At 39.4% G+C, this 9,625-nt stretch overlaps 1 protein-coding gene across 2 annotated transcripts in view; it reads left to right on the top strand.

The window, feature by feature from the left end:
* The first annotated feature begins 4,749 nt into the window (after positions 1-4,749).
* Positions 4,750-9,625, top strand: part of PAK2 (p21 (RAC1) activated kinase 2) — an 80,054-nt gene continuing 75,178 nt past the window's right edge. Inside the window, exon 1 of one of the 2 annotated variants that reach the window (XM_004278782.4) lies at positions 4,750-4,889. The gene's annotated coding sequence lies outside the window, so the exon portion shown is untranslated. The remainder of the gene's footprint in view (positions 4,890-9,625) is intronic. The other variant, XM_033403770.2, reaches the window with a different exon arrangement.

Here is a 9,625-nt window from a genome sequence, read left to right as displayed (position 1 = left end):
TCAGAGTTTATTTGAATATTAATTTTATGAGAATATTAATTTATCTAGTGTTTCAAAGAAAATCATTAAACTAGGACAGCTAAGAAATTATTAATATCAAAATTGATTTTTCCTTAAAGCATTTCCATTCTCCTTTTCTATTTTATAATACTGCTTTTGAATATATGAATTGGCAAAGGGTTGATGAAATTAAGATTAAAGTATATTTTATTAAGTTATACAGTTACAAAACTTTTTTGAATCTTTGGGTGATTTTTTAAAAAACAAAAGGTCTTGATTTACTGTTTTTCTTTGTAAAAATTAGAAAATAAAGTAAATGCCATAAGCTAATTAAAAAATAGAAGGGCAAGCATGTTCCGAAACAGAAGCCAAAAAACTGGGGTATGTTGGCATTGTTTGTTTTCTGTGGCATAATGGGATATGATGTACTTTATATATGCTATCACTGGTTAATTTCCTAAAACACTCTGGTGTTTTTCTGGAATAAATCTTTTATAATTTGCCACGTATAGCTTGACCTACTAATAACAGTTCTTTTTTAAGATGTGTTTGAGAACTTATGTATTGAGAAAGGCAACCCAATGCCATAAAGCAGAAATATTAGAGATTTTTAAAATGATGAAAATTTCAACCCAGTCTTGCTTCATAGCTGTTTAGTATTTTCTTATAAGACAGAATTCCATGTTTTCCAGGCATTTTTTTTTCACAGTGGGATTAATATAGTGGCTTGAAATAGAATTATATGTCAGTAAAAATTCAGTAACATCAACAACATTTTGGAATATGGTTAGTCAGGTGGGGGAACACGGTACTATATTTAACCTCTTAAGTGTGTGTGTGTGTGTGTGTGTGTGTGTATTTTCTTTTGCACATCGAAGCCAAGTTCCTCAGTATTTAAATGTTTTTAAGTTAATATTTGAGATTGTGGCTTGGAACATGATTCAGCCATTTTTCTCATTTATACAGGTATTCAGAAATGTAATAAAAATGTGAATGTGAGTGAAGATACTTTGATATGACTTTTCTTGCCTGATAAATGCTTGCAGATGACATCACTTTTAACATAACAGAGCATTTCTGGTTTTGAACTCTTTGTATTATCTTCTTTGGATACTTAAGAAATGAATAAGCACTTTATTTTTTAAATCAGTTTTGTAATTCTGTGTATGGTCTTTTTTGTTTATAGCCAAGAAAATGGGTATTGTTCTCCTGGTCATTGTATTCCAGTATTTGTTCCACTTCTATGGTTTATTTTTCTTAAAAGTATCATGTAATGTTCTTTGGATGAAAATAACAGACACTCAACTAAGGGTGGTGGTGGGGTAGAGATTGGGGTGTGTGTGTGTGTATGTGTGTGTGTGTGTGTGTGTGTGTGTGTATCTCAGCCACTCTACTAGGAACTTAGATTATTTAGCTAGATCTCATGGAGATCTAGGTAGTTGAATATAGGGTTTGGTAGGCTGTGAGAGAATGAAATAATATAGAGAATTGTCCTAGTCAGTGATAGGATGGTAGGTTTAACTGCCTATCTGATTTCTTGCACCTCAGACCTTACTTCCGGGATTACCTTCCTCCTGAAGTATATCTTTTTAAGATGTTCCTTTAGTAGGTCTCTGTGGTTGGTAACATCTCTGTTTCTTGCCTGATGATATCTTTATTTCACCCTCACTCTTTTTACTGATAATTTAGCAAGATATATACTTCTAAGTTTAGTTATTTTCTCTTGGTAGTTTGAAAATATTTTTCCATTGTCAGATGGCACACATTGTTGCAGTTGAGAAATCTATGCTAAATTTAATAGTTTCTTTGTAGGGGGTGTCTTTTTTTTCTGGTTTCTTTATCTTTGGTATTCTGCAGTTTCACTTTGATGTGTTTGAGAAGATTTCCTTTACTTATCCTGTTTGGGATTCACTTGCTTCCTGAATCTGAAGGTTGTCTTTAATCAATTCTGGAAAATTCTTAGCCATTATCTCATCATATACTGCCTCTTTTGTTTTCTCTTTTTACTCTCCTGAACTTCTTATTAGGCAAATGGTATACCTTCATAATCTATCCTCATGTCTCTCAGTCTTTCTTTCATATTTCCTCTGTCTTTGGGCTGCTGTCAGTAATTTCTTTAGATCTGTCTTCCAGTTTATTAATTTTCTCCTCAACTGTGTGTAATCTATTTAACCCAAACATTGGCTTTGGTTTCAATTATTATATTCTTTATTTCTACAAGTTCTATTTGGCTCCTTCTCAAAGCTGCTTGGTCATTTTTTAAAAATAGTATCTTGTTTCTTGTTTAAAAATAGTATCCTGTCTTACTCTGCTTAATCATTATAATAAACTTATTTTATATTCTGTAATCAATAATTCCAGTATCTAAAGTTCATGGGCTTCATTATTCTGTTTATGGTTTCTGTTGATTCACTCCTGGCTTATTTTCTCAGATGTATTATATTTTGGGTGTTCATGTTTAACTTTTGATAGCCTGTTTTTGGAAATCCTTTCAGTCCTGTGTTGAGAGTGAACCTGTACAGTGAAGATTTGTGTTTGTTTCTTCCAGGCCTCCAAGCATTACCAGCCTGGGACATTTTCTTGACTTCAAGTTTCCTGGGCAGTGTAGGTACTATAAATTTGAACTTTCAAACCCATGTGAGGGAAAGTTTGTGGTTACGAATTCTAAAGGGAAAGTTTTTATCCCCTCGATGCCAAAGTCCAGGCTAAAACTTACAAGTATCTGCATATCGCCCTGGGTTGGTCCAGGGGATTTTTTTTTTTCCAGTCTATTCTTAGAGGGAATAGCCCTTTGAGTTTTCCAGCCTTGTGCAGGATTATAATCCCAACACCTTCTACAGGCCCAAGGCCTTGTCTTTGGTCTCTTGTCTCCTGTGCAGCCAGTAAAACCATAGATTTTTCTGAGATAAGTAGGTTCTTTCAACATAACACAATAGGCTTCACTGACCTGGTTACCACTCTGGTTTCTTGCTCCCCCCTTTGGGTTGAATGTGGAGTTTGGAAGACTGTCAGATGTATTCCTCTTTCTTCCTTGAAAGCTTAGTTATGCCTTTGAAAGGATGTTCTATTTTATCCAGCATTTTGTGTGTTTAATAGTGGAACTGTTTTTCAAGTTATCTAATAGTGTGCCATATTGCTCCTTGAATCCCTTCTCTCGTACTCTCCATATCAATTGAGTTTTTCGCTCTACATCTATCAATAAGAACAATCTGGCTACTACCTATCTCCACTTCCACAGCTATTGCTCTAGCATCAGTCATGATTAATGCCTCCCTAGTTCATTCCCTTCTATTCTTGCATCTCAGTACTCCATTCTCCATGTAGCAATCTAGAGATTTTTTAAATTTTTTTAATATATTTATTTATTTATTTTTACCTGTGTTGGGTCTTTGTTGCTGTGCGTGGGCTTTCTCTAGTTGTGGTGAGTGGGGGCTACTCTTCGTTGCAGTGCGCAGGCTTTTCATTGTCGTGGCTTCTCTTGTTGCAGAGCACAGGCTCTAGGCTTGCAGGCTTCAGTAGCTGTGGCATGTGGGCTCAGTAGTTGTGGCTTGTGGGCTCTAGACCACAGGCTCAGTAGTTGTGGAGCACGAGCTTAGTTGCTCCACGGCATGTGGGATCTTCCCTGGCCCGGGCTCAAACCTGTGTCCCTTGCATTGGCAGGCAGATTCTTAACCACTGTGCCACCAGGGAAGCCCTCTAATGATCTTAAAGTGTAAACCAGGTAACATCACTTCCTTACTTACAACTCTTTAATAACATCTTGGAATAAAGTCCAACATCCTTACCTGTCATTTAAGATCCTTCCTGACCTGAATCTTGTTTTCTCCCACTATGCTACTCTTCTTGCACTAAACTGCAGTTACACAGGCCTTCTTAACTGGCCTTAGCAAGTTCTTTTCTTCCTCCTTCTGTCTGGGAGCTTCTCATGGCTCTCTCTTTCTGTTCTCAGCTTAAATGTCACCTCATTAAAGATGCCTTCCCTGGCCACCTTATCCAAAGTAATCATCCTAGTTTTTCCCTCATACCAGATATCACTATTTTAATTATTGTGTTTTCATATTTGTAAGTTCCACAAAGACAAAGTGACTTGTATTCACCCTTGTATCCCTGATACCCAGCAGTGTCTGGTACATGTTAGACACTGAAATACTTGTAGAATTAGTGAATACATTAATGAACTCCTCCACGGATAAAACATAGAGGCCTTAATTTGCAAGGAGGTGGGGCTTAATTTAGCACCAAAGTATATTAAGAGCTGTAGGTAAAAAGCAAAATGGATAGAGGATGAATTCCCAGGAACACGTATCCTAGAGCAGGTTCATATAACAGGAATCGTCTTTCAGCATCTTTGGTTGGCCACAGACCTGACTGGAGGCAATGCTGAATTACATGAGGAAGTGGCGGTGTCTCTCAATATGAAGAATACCCAAAAAAGGCGGGGGGGTGGGGGGTGGCGGAGATAAGTGGTACACATCTCCAAACTACAACTCCCAGCAGGCCTCGCGTGAACCCGCCCACTTGGAGGCGGTGCCCATCTCCACCCCGTGGAGCTCCTGGCTTCGGCCCCACCCCTCCCCGCTCCGCGCCGTAGCCCTCCCCCAGGGTTGTGGCCACGCGCAGCGGCGGCGGTTGTTCCGCTTCCCCTCTGGCCTGGGCCGTCGCCATTGCCGAAGGCTCCCTGCACTCCCTTCCCGGTGCCCGCGGGGCTCGGCTGCCGCCCGGCCTAGCAACAACAGCAGCTGCGCTCCAGCGCGGTTCCTCTTCCCGCCCCGCTTCCCTTTCCCTCCCCTCCCCGCCCCGTGTCGCGCGCTTGCTCGGGGCGGCTCCTGAGCCCGCCGGGAGCTCGGCCGGAGGCTCCTCGCTGGGGCGGGGATCTTTCCTCGCCTGGGGTAAGTGTGCAGACAGGCCGGGACGCGGGCCGTCGCTCTCCTTCCTTCTTTCTCCGCGGCCTGGCCGGCGCGAGCGGCCCGGGGCAGCTAACCTGCCCCGCGCGGGGTTGGGAAGCCGCCACCTGCGTGCCTGGAGCCGCAACTCTTGGGGCGGTGGCTCATTGTCTGCGCCCTCCGGCTGTTTTCTTCCCCGACTGTAGTCTGAAATGGGAAGCTTGCTGGGTTGGTGAGGTCTAACTCTTCCTGGACCCGGCCCTGCCCTGAACCCTGTCGCGCCACAGTCTGCCCTCTGTTGATCTCCCTTCCATCGCGTTTCCACCCTCCTTTTCTTCATTTACTTTTGTGTTGTACAAAACGTTGCGGGTTTTATTCCTCGATTTTTTCGTCTCTTACAGAATCCTAGCCCCTCCTTGCTGTCTCTTTGGTCATCCCAGTTTCTTTGCTTAGGCATATTGTCTAGGGTCCCTTTACTGTTTTCTAAACTGCAATCTGTGATCTTTCCATATTCCGCGTTAGTAGAAACGAATAGTTTTCCGAGGGTTTGAGGGCCTCCGCTTAAGAACAGAACTTTCGGATCTTCTCGTGATTCCTGTTTGATCTTCAGCCAGGAGGTGAATATTTGCTTCTTTAGGTAACTTAGGTGAAGGTTGGCTTTCCCCATGTTTGGCTTTCTTTCAAACAACATACACAATATGTTGCCGAATATTCCTCAGTGGACTCAACCTTTTGACTAATTCTTTAAAGATAGAGTCATCCAAGAACTGAAGAGTAGAAAGTAATTGCCATTGTCGTCAGACGTTGTGGAGTTGTACTGCCAGTCCTTGTATCTTATCTTTAATGGGAGTTCTCTGGGCAGTGCGAGCGTGATTTCTTTCTCCTTGATAAATAATGCTAACTCCCATTGGTATAATTATCTTAGTTTTATTTTACAAGTGATCTATAGTTCTTTGTTTTCTTTTTAAACCTCTGTAAAAAGACAATCAAAATGGTTAGGCCTAAAATTAGACTACGACGAGCAGTGTTTTGGATCAAGGTTGTGCACGTCACGTTTTTTCCCCTGCTCTGTTTGACTCTTCCGCTCTTGTAAGTAGGCAGGATATTGAAATGTAGAAGAATTTGCTCTGGGGGTTTTGTTTTTGTAGGTTTATTCAAAACAGTAACATTAAATAAAGTTAGATTGGGATGAAGGCAGTGAACGGTAATTTTTAAAGCAGGTTAGAACTTGTCAACTTTGCTAGGAGCTCTGTGGCATTTGTAAAACACACTCATGATCACTTATATATATTTTGTATATATGTATGAAAAAAATATATATAAATGAAAAGCTTTGTTCATGTTATCCTATTAAGGGTGTTGATTTAAGTTAACTCTTTCATCCTTAGCTTTTAAATCTTTCTAGTAATTAATTAACCAGAAACAGTGATTTACATTATGAAAAATGAACCTTAAAATGTTTCTGACCTGTAATATATGTAGGTCTTAAACCCACTTTCATGTTTTGGTGAAAGAGGTTGACCTAAATTCAGTGAATTCTGTGTTTTCAGTTCAATACTGTCATTTAGGTAGTGTCAGTTGTCCTTAAGTCAATGAGAGGTCTTCTTGGCCTAAGGGGTTAAGGTCTAGAAATGTTGGAGTGTGAAACTAGGTCTATTGATGTCAGCTTCTCTGCCAGTTCTTTCTACAAACAGACAGTTTTACTGAGGAAGAGTTCTGGGTATTCTGCTTCTCTTAGGACCTCGATTCTGGTTTACAGTTATTCAAAGAGAGAGTTATTCTTCTGGACTTTGTGACATTAAATACTAGCCTTGAAAACCCAAATTCATAAAGTAAGTTTGTGGTTGGAGTCTATCTACTAAACAAATGAATAGGGGTTCCTATGATTCTCTGATCTTTATGAAAGGGCGATTTCCAAGTAGACATGGTTAACAGTGGTGTATCTTTTCAATTGTACTTTTTTAAAGAGAAAACTTAGAACTTGTTCAGGTAGCTAAAGATAAACTTTTAGTTTTTCTTTTTAGAAGAGAGAGATCTTGTTTAAATAGCTAGGGATGAAATAAATAGGTAGGTATTGTTAAATTCTTCCTATGTTTAATCTGTCAATATTGATTATTCTAATATTTGAGTATAACATTTCTTTTGGCTTTCTGAATTTTCTACTTATGATTAAAGTGTGAAACTGCACCTTTTTCAAGTCTTTAAGGCTTTGGGGTTCTGATCAATTTGTTTTCAAAAGCCCTTCCAGTTAGTTAGAGGGGTAATTCCAGACTAATCAGAGAGGGTGTTAAGTTACTTGCGAATCTGAGTTGTCCCTGGTATCCTTTTTGTACCTTGGTAGAAGCAGAAAGAGATGGAAAAAAATAGCCCCTGTTGCCTTGAAGAAATACTGATTATTTTCTTCTGTGACCAGAATTGAGTTTCACTACTTCTTCGTTTTAGGATCACTAACCTGAATAAGAGTAGTCAGTCTGAACATTCATGCTGGATTTCAGAGGTCTAGCCTCTTATCTTTGAGGTACAGTAGTACTTGTCATTCCATGTATCACAAGTGGTGAGGAGCTGGAGACCTGGGTTTGAATGCTGGCTCTTCCACTTCACCCTGGGCAAGATACACATTCTTTTCAGGCTTGTTTTTTTCATCTGTAAAATGAGGATTAATAATAATATAATACACATTTCATAGGGCTATTTAGAGCAGATGAGATAATGCAGGGAAAAGTACTTAGCAAATGAAGTGTTTGATTAATAAATGTTATTAATATTAATGCTAATAATATTAATAGTTAATATTCCATTCTGAAATAGGTTTTATATTTAATTGCTTCTACAGCAAATATTATACTTCCAAATGTAGATTTAAGACTGCTTTCTGAAAGTGGTTGGAATCTCGGGGCCAAGTTTCTGAGACCATAACTGTTAAAAATTACTTTTCAGGAAAAAAAATAGTTCCATCACTGAAATAAAATACAGGTTTTTTGAATACATGTTTCTCAGATTTTAAAATAGGCATACTTCTCGTAGAAAATTTAGAAAGTGGTGAAAGCTATTAAGAAATGGGACAAAAATTACTATACAAAAATCACTTAGCCCCCAGAGATAACCATCATAACAGATGAGAATAGTGCATTTTTTCCTTATTTTTAAATTAAATTCCAAAGGTAGTCAGTACATGCTTATTACAGAAGGTTCAAGCAAGTCAATTATTTAGAGTAGAAAGTGAAAATTACTTTCCTTACTTTTTAGTCCCATTCCTTACAGGTACCCACTGTAAACAATTTTGTTTTCTTTATGCAATTAGAAATAAGCACAGTGTGTATGTAGTTTTACCTTGATTTTCTTTTTTAATTAAAAGAATCTAATCATTATGAATTCGTTTCCATCTCAGTACTTGTAGTTAAACCTCATGGTTTTTTTTTTTTTTTTTTTTGCGGTTCACGGACCTCTCTCACTGCTGCGGCCTCTCCCGTTGCGGAGCACAGGCTCCGGACGCACAGGCTCAGCGGCCATGGCTCACGGGCCCAGCCGCTCCGCGGCATGTGGGATCTTCCTGGACCGGGGCACGAACCCGTGTCCCCTGCATCGGCAGGCGTACTCTCAACCACTGCGCCACCAGGGAAGCCAAACCTCATGTTTTTAATAGTCATGAGATATTCCACTGTATGGTTGTACTTTACTTAATTATTCATGGTTATTTGTTATTTCCACTTTTGGGCAACTAAAACTGGAGCTTTGGGCTTCCCTGGTGGCGCAGTGGTTGAGAGTACGCCTGCCGATGCAGGGGACACGGGTTCGTGCCCCGGTCCAGGAAGATCCCACATGCCGCGGAGCGGCTGGGCCCATGAGCCATGGCCGCTGAGCCTGCGCGTCCGGAGCCTGTGCTCCGCAACGGGAGAGGCCGCAGCAGTGAGAGAGGTCCGTGAACCGCAAAAAAAACCCAAAAAACAAAACTGGAGCTCTAATGAATTTCCTTATACCTTTGTGCACATGCACATGTATACAAGTATCTCCATTAAAAGCATTCTTAAGTGTGCATTTTAAGTTTTGATAGATGGCAAATTGCCTTTCTAAAAGACTATACTAATTGAATTGTAGAAGCTCTTTACACATAGTAGATGTTAATACTTTGCCTTCTGTTTAAGACGATCTTTTACATTTTATCTTTATCAAAAAACAGTCTTCTGTATTTTCTTCTGGTACTTTAATAACTTGTATTTGAATCTTAATACTTCCAGATTTTTTTTGGGGGGGGTGCTTGGTGGGGTAAGAGTTTGGCTACTGAAATAAAACACAGATGTAACAATATTTCAGGAGTTTGAGGTTGGTGTAAAATTTAGTCACATTATAGGGATTCAGAAAGGAATATTTTAATCATTTTATTGTAAGCATCACATCCAAAAAGGGGGGAAAATGCCCCCTTTGGCCCCTGTTTCTTGTCATCTACCTAATTCATCCTCATCCTTCAAATTTCAGCTTTTGAGTATAGCTTTCTTTGGGACTCTTTCCTGATTTCCAGTATGACTTAGATATTCTTATTGCTTTTATATGTTTTCTTAACATGTCCATAATCTTTATTTGCAGTGTGCTGAGAGAATGAGTTATTCATCTGGAAATGAGAGTTATTTCTCAATTGTTGTCAATTGAAATTAATCAAAAGGGAGGTGCGAAGAACTCAGTAGTGTTGGTTAAAAGTGATGCACATACACATGTATGCATACAGGGCCCTTTTAACCTGCATTACT

This window comes from Orcinus orca, chromosome 5 (genome assembly GCF_937001465.1).
Source record: "Orcinus orca chromosome 5, mOrcOrc1.1, whole genome shotgun sequence".
In the NCBI taxonomy this organism is placed as follows: domain Eukaryota; kingdom Metazoa; phylum Chordata; class Mammalia; order Artiodactyla; family Delphinidae; genus Orcinus; species Orcinus orca.
Note: the sequence above shows the minus strand (reverse complement) of the source record. Positions and strands in the feature narration are given on the sequence as shown.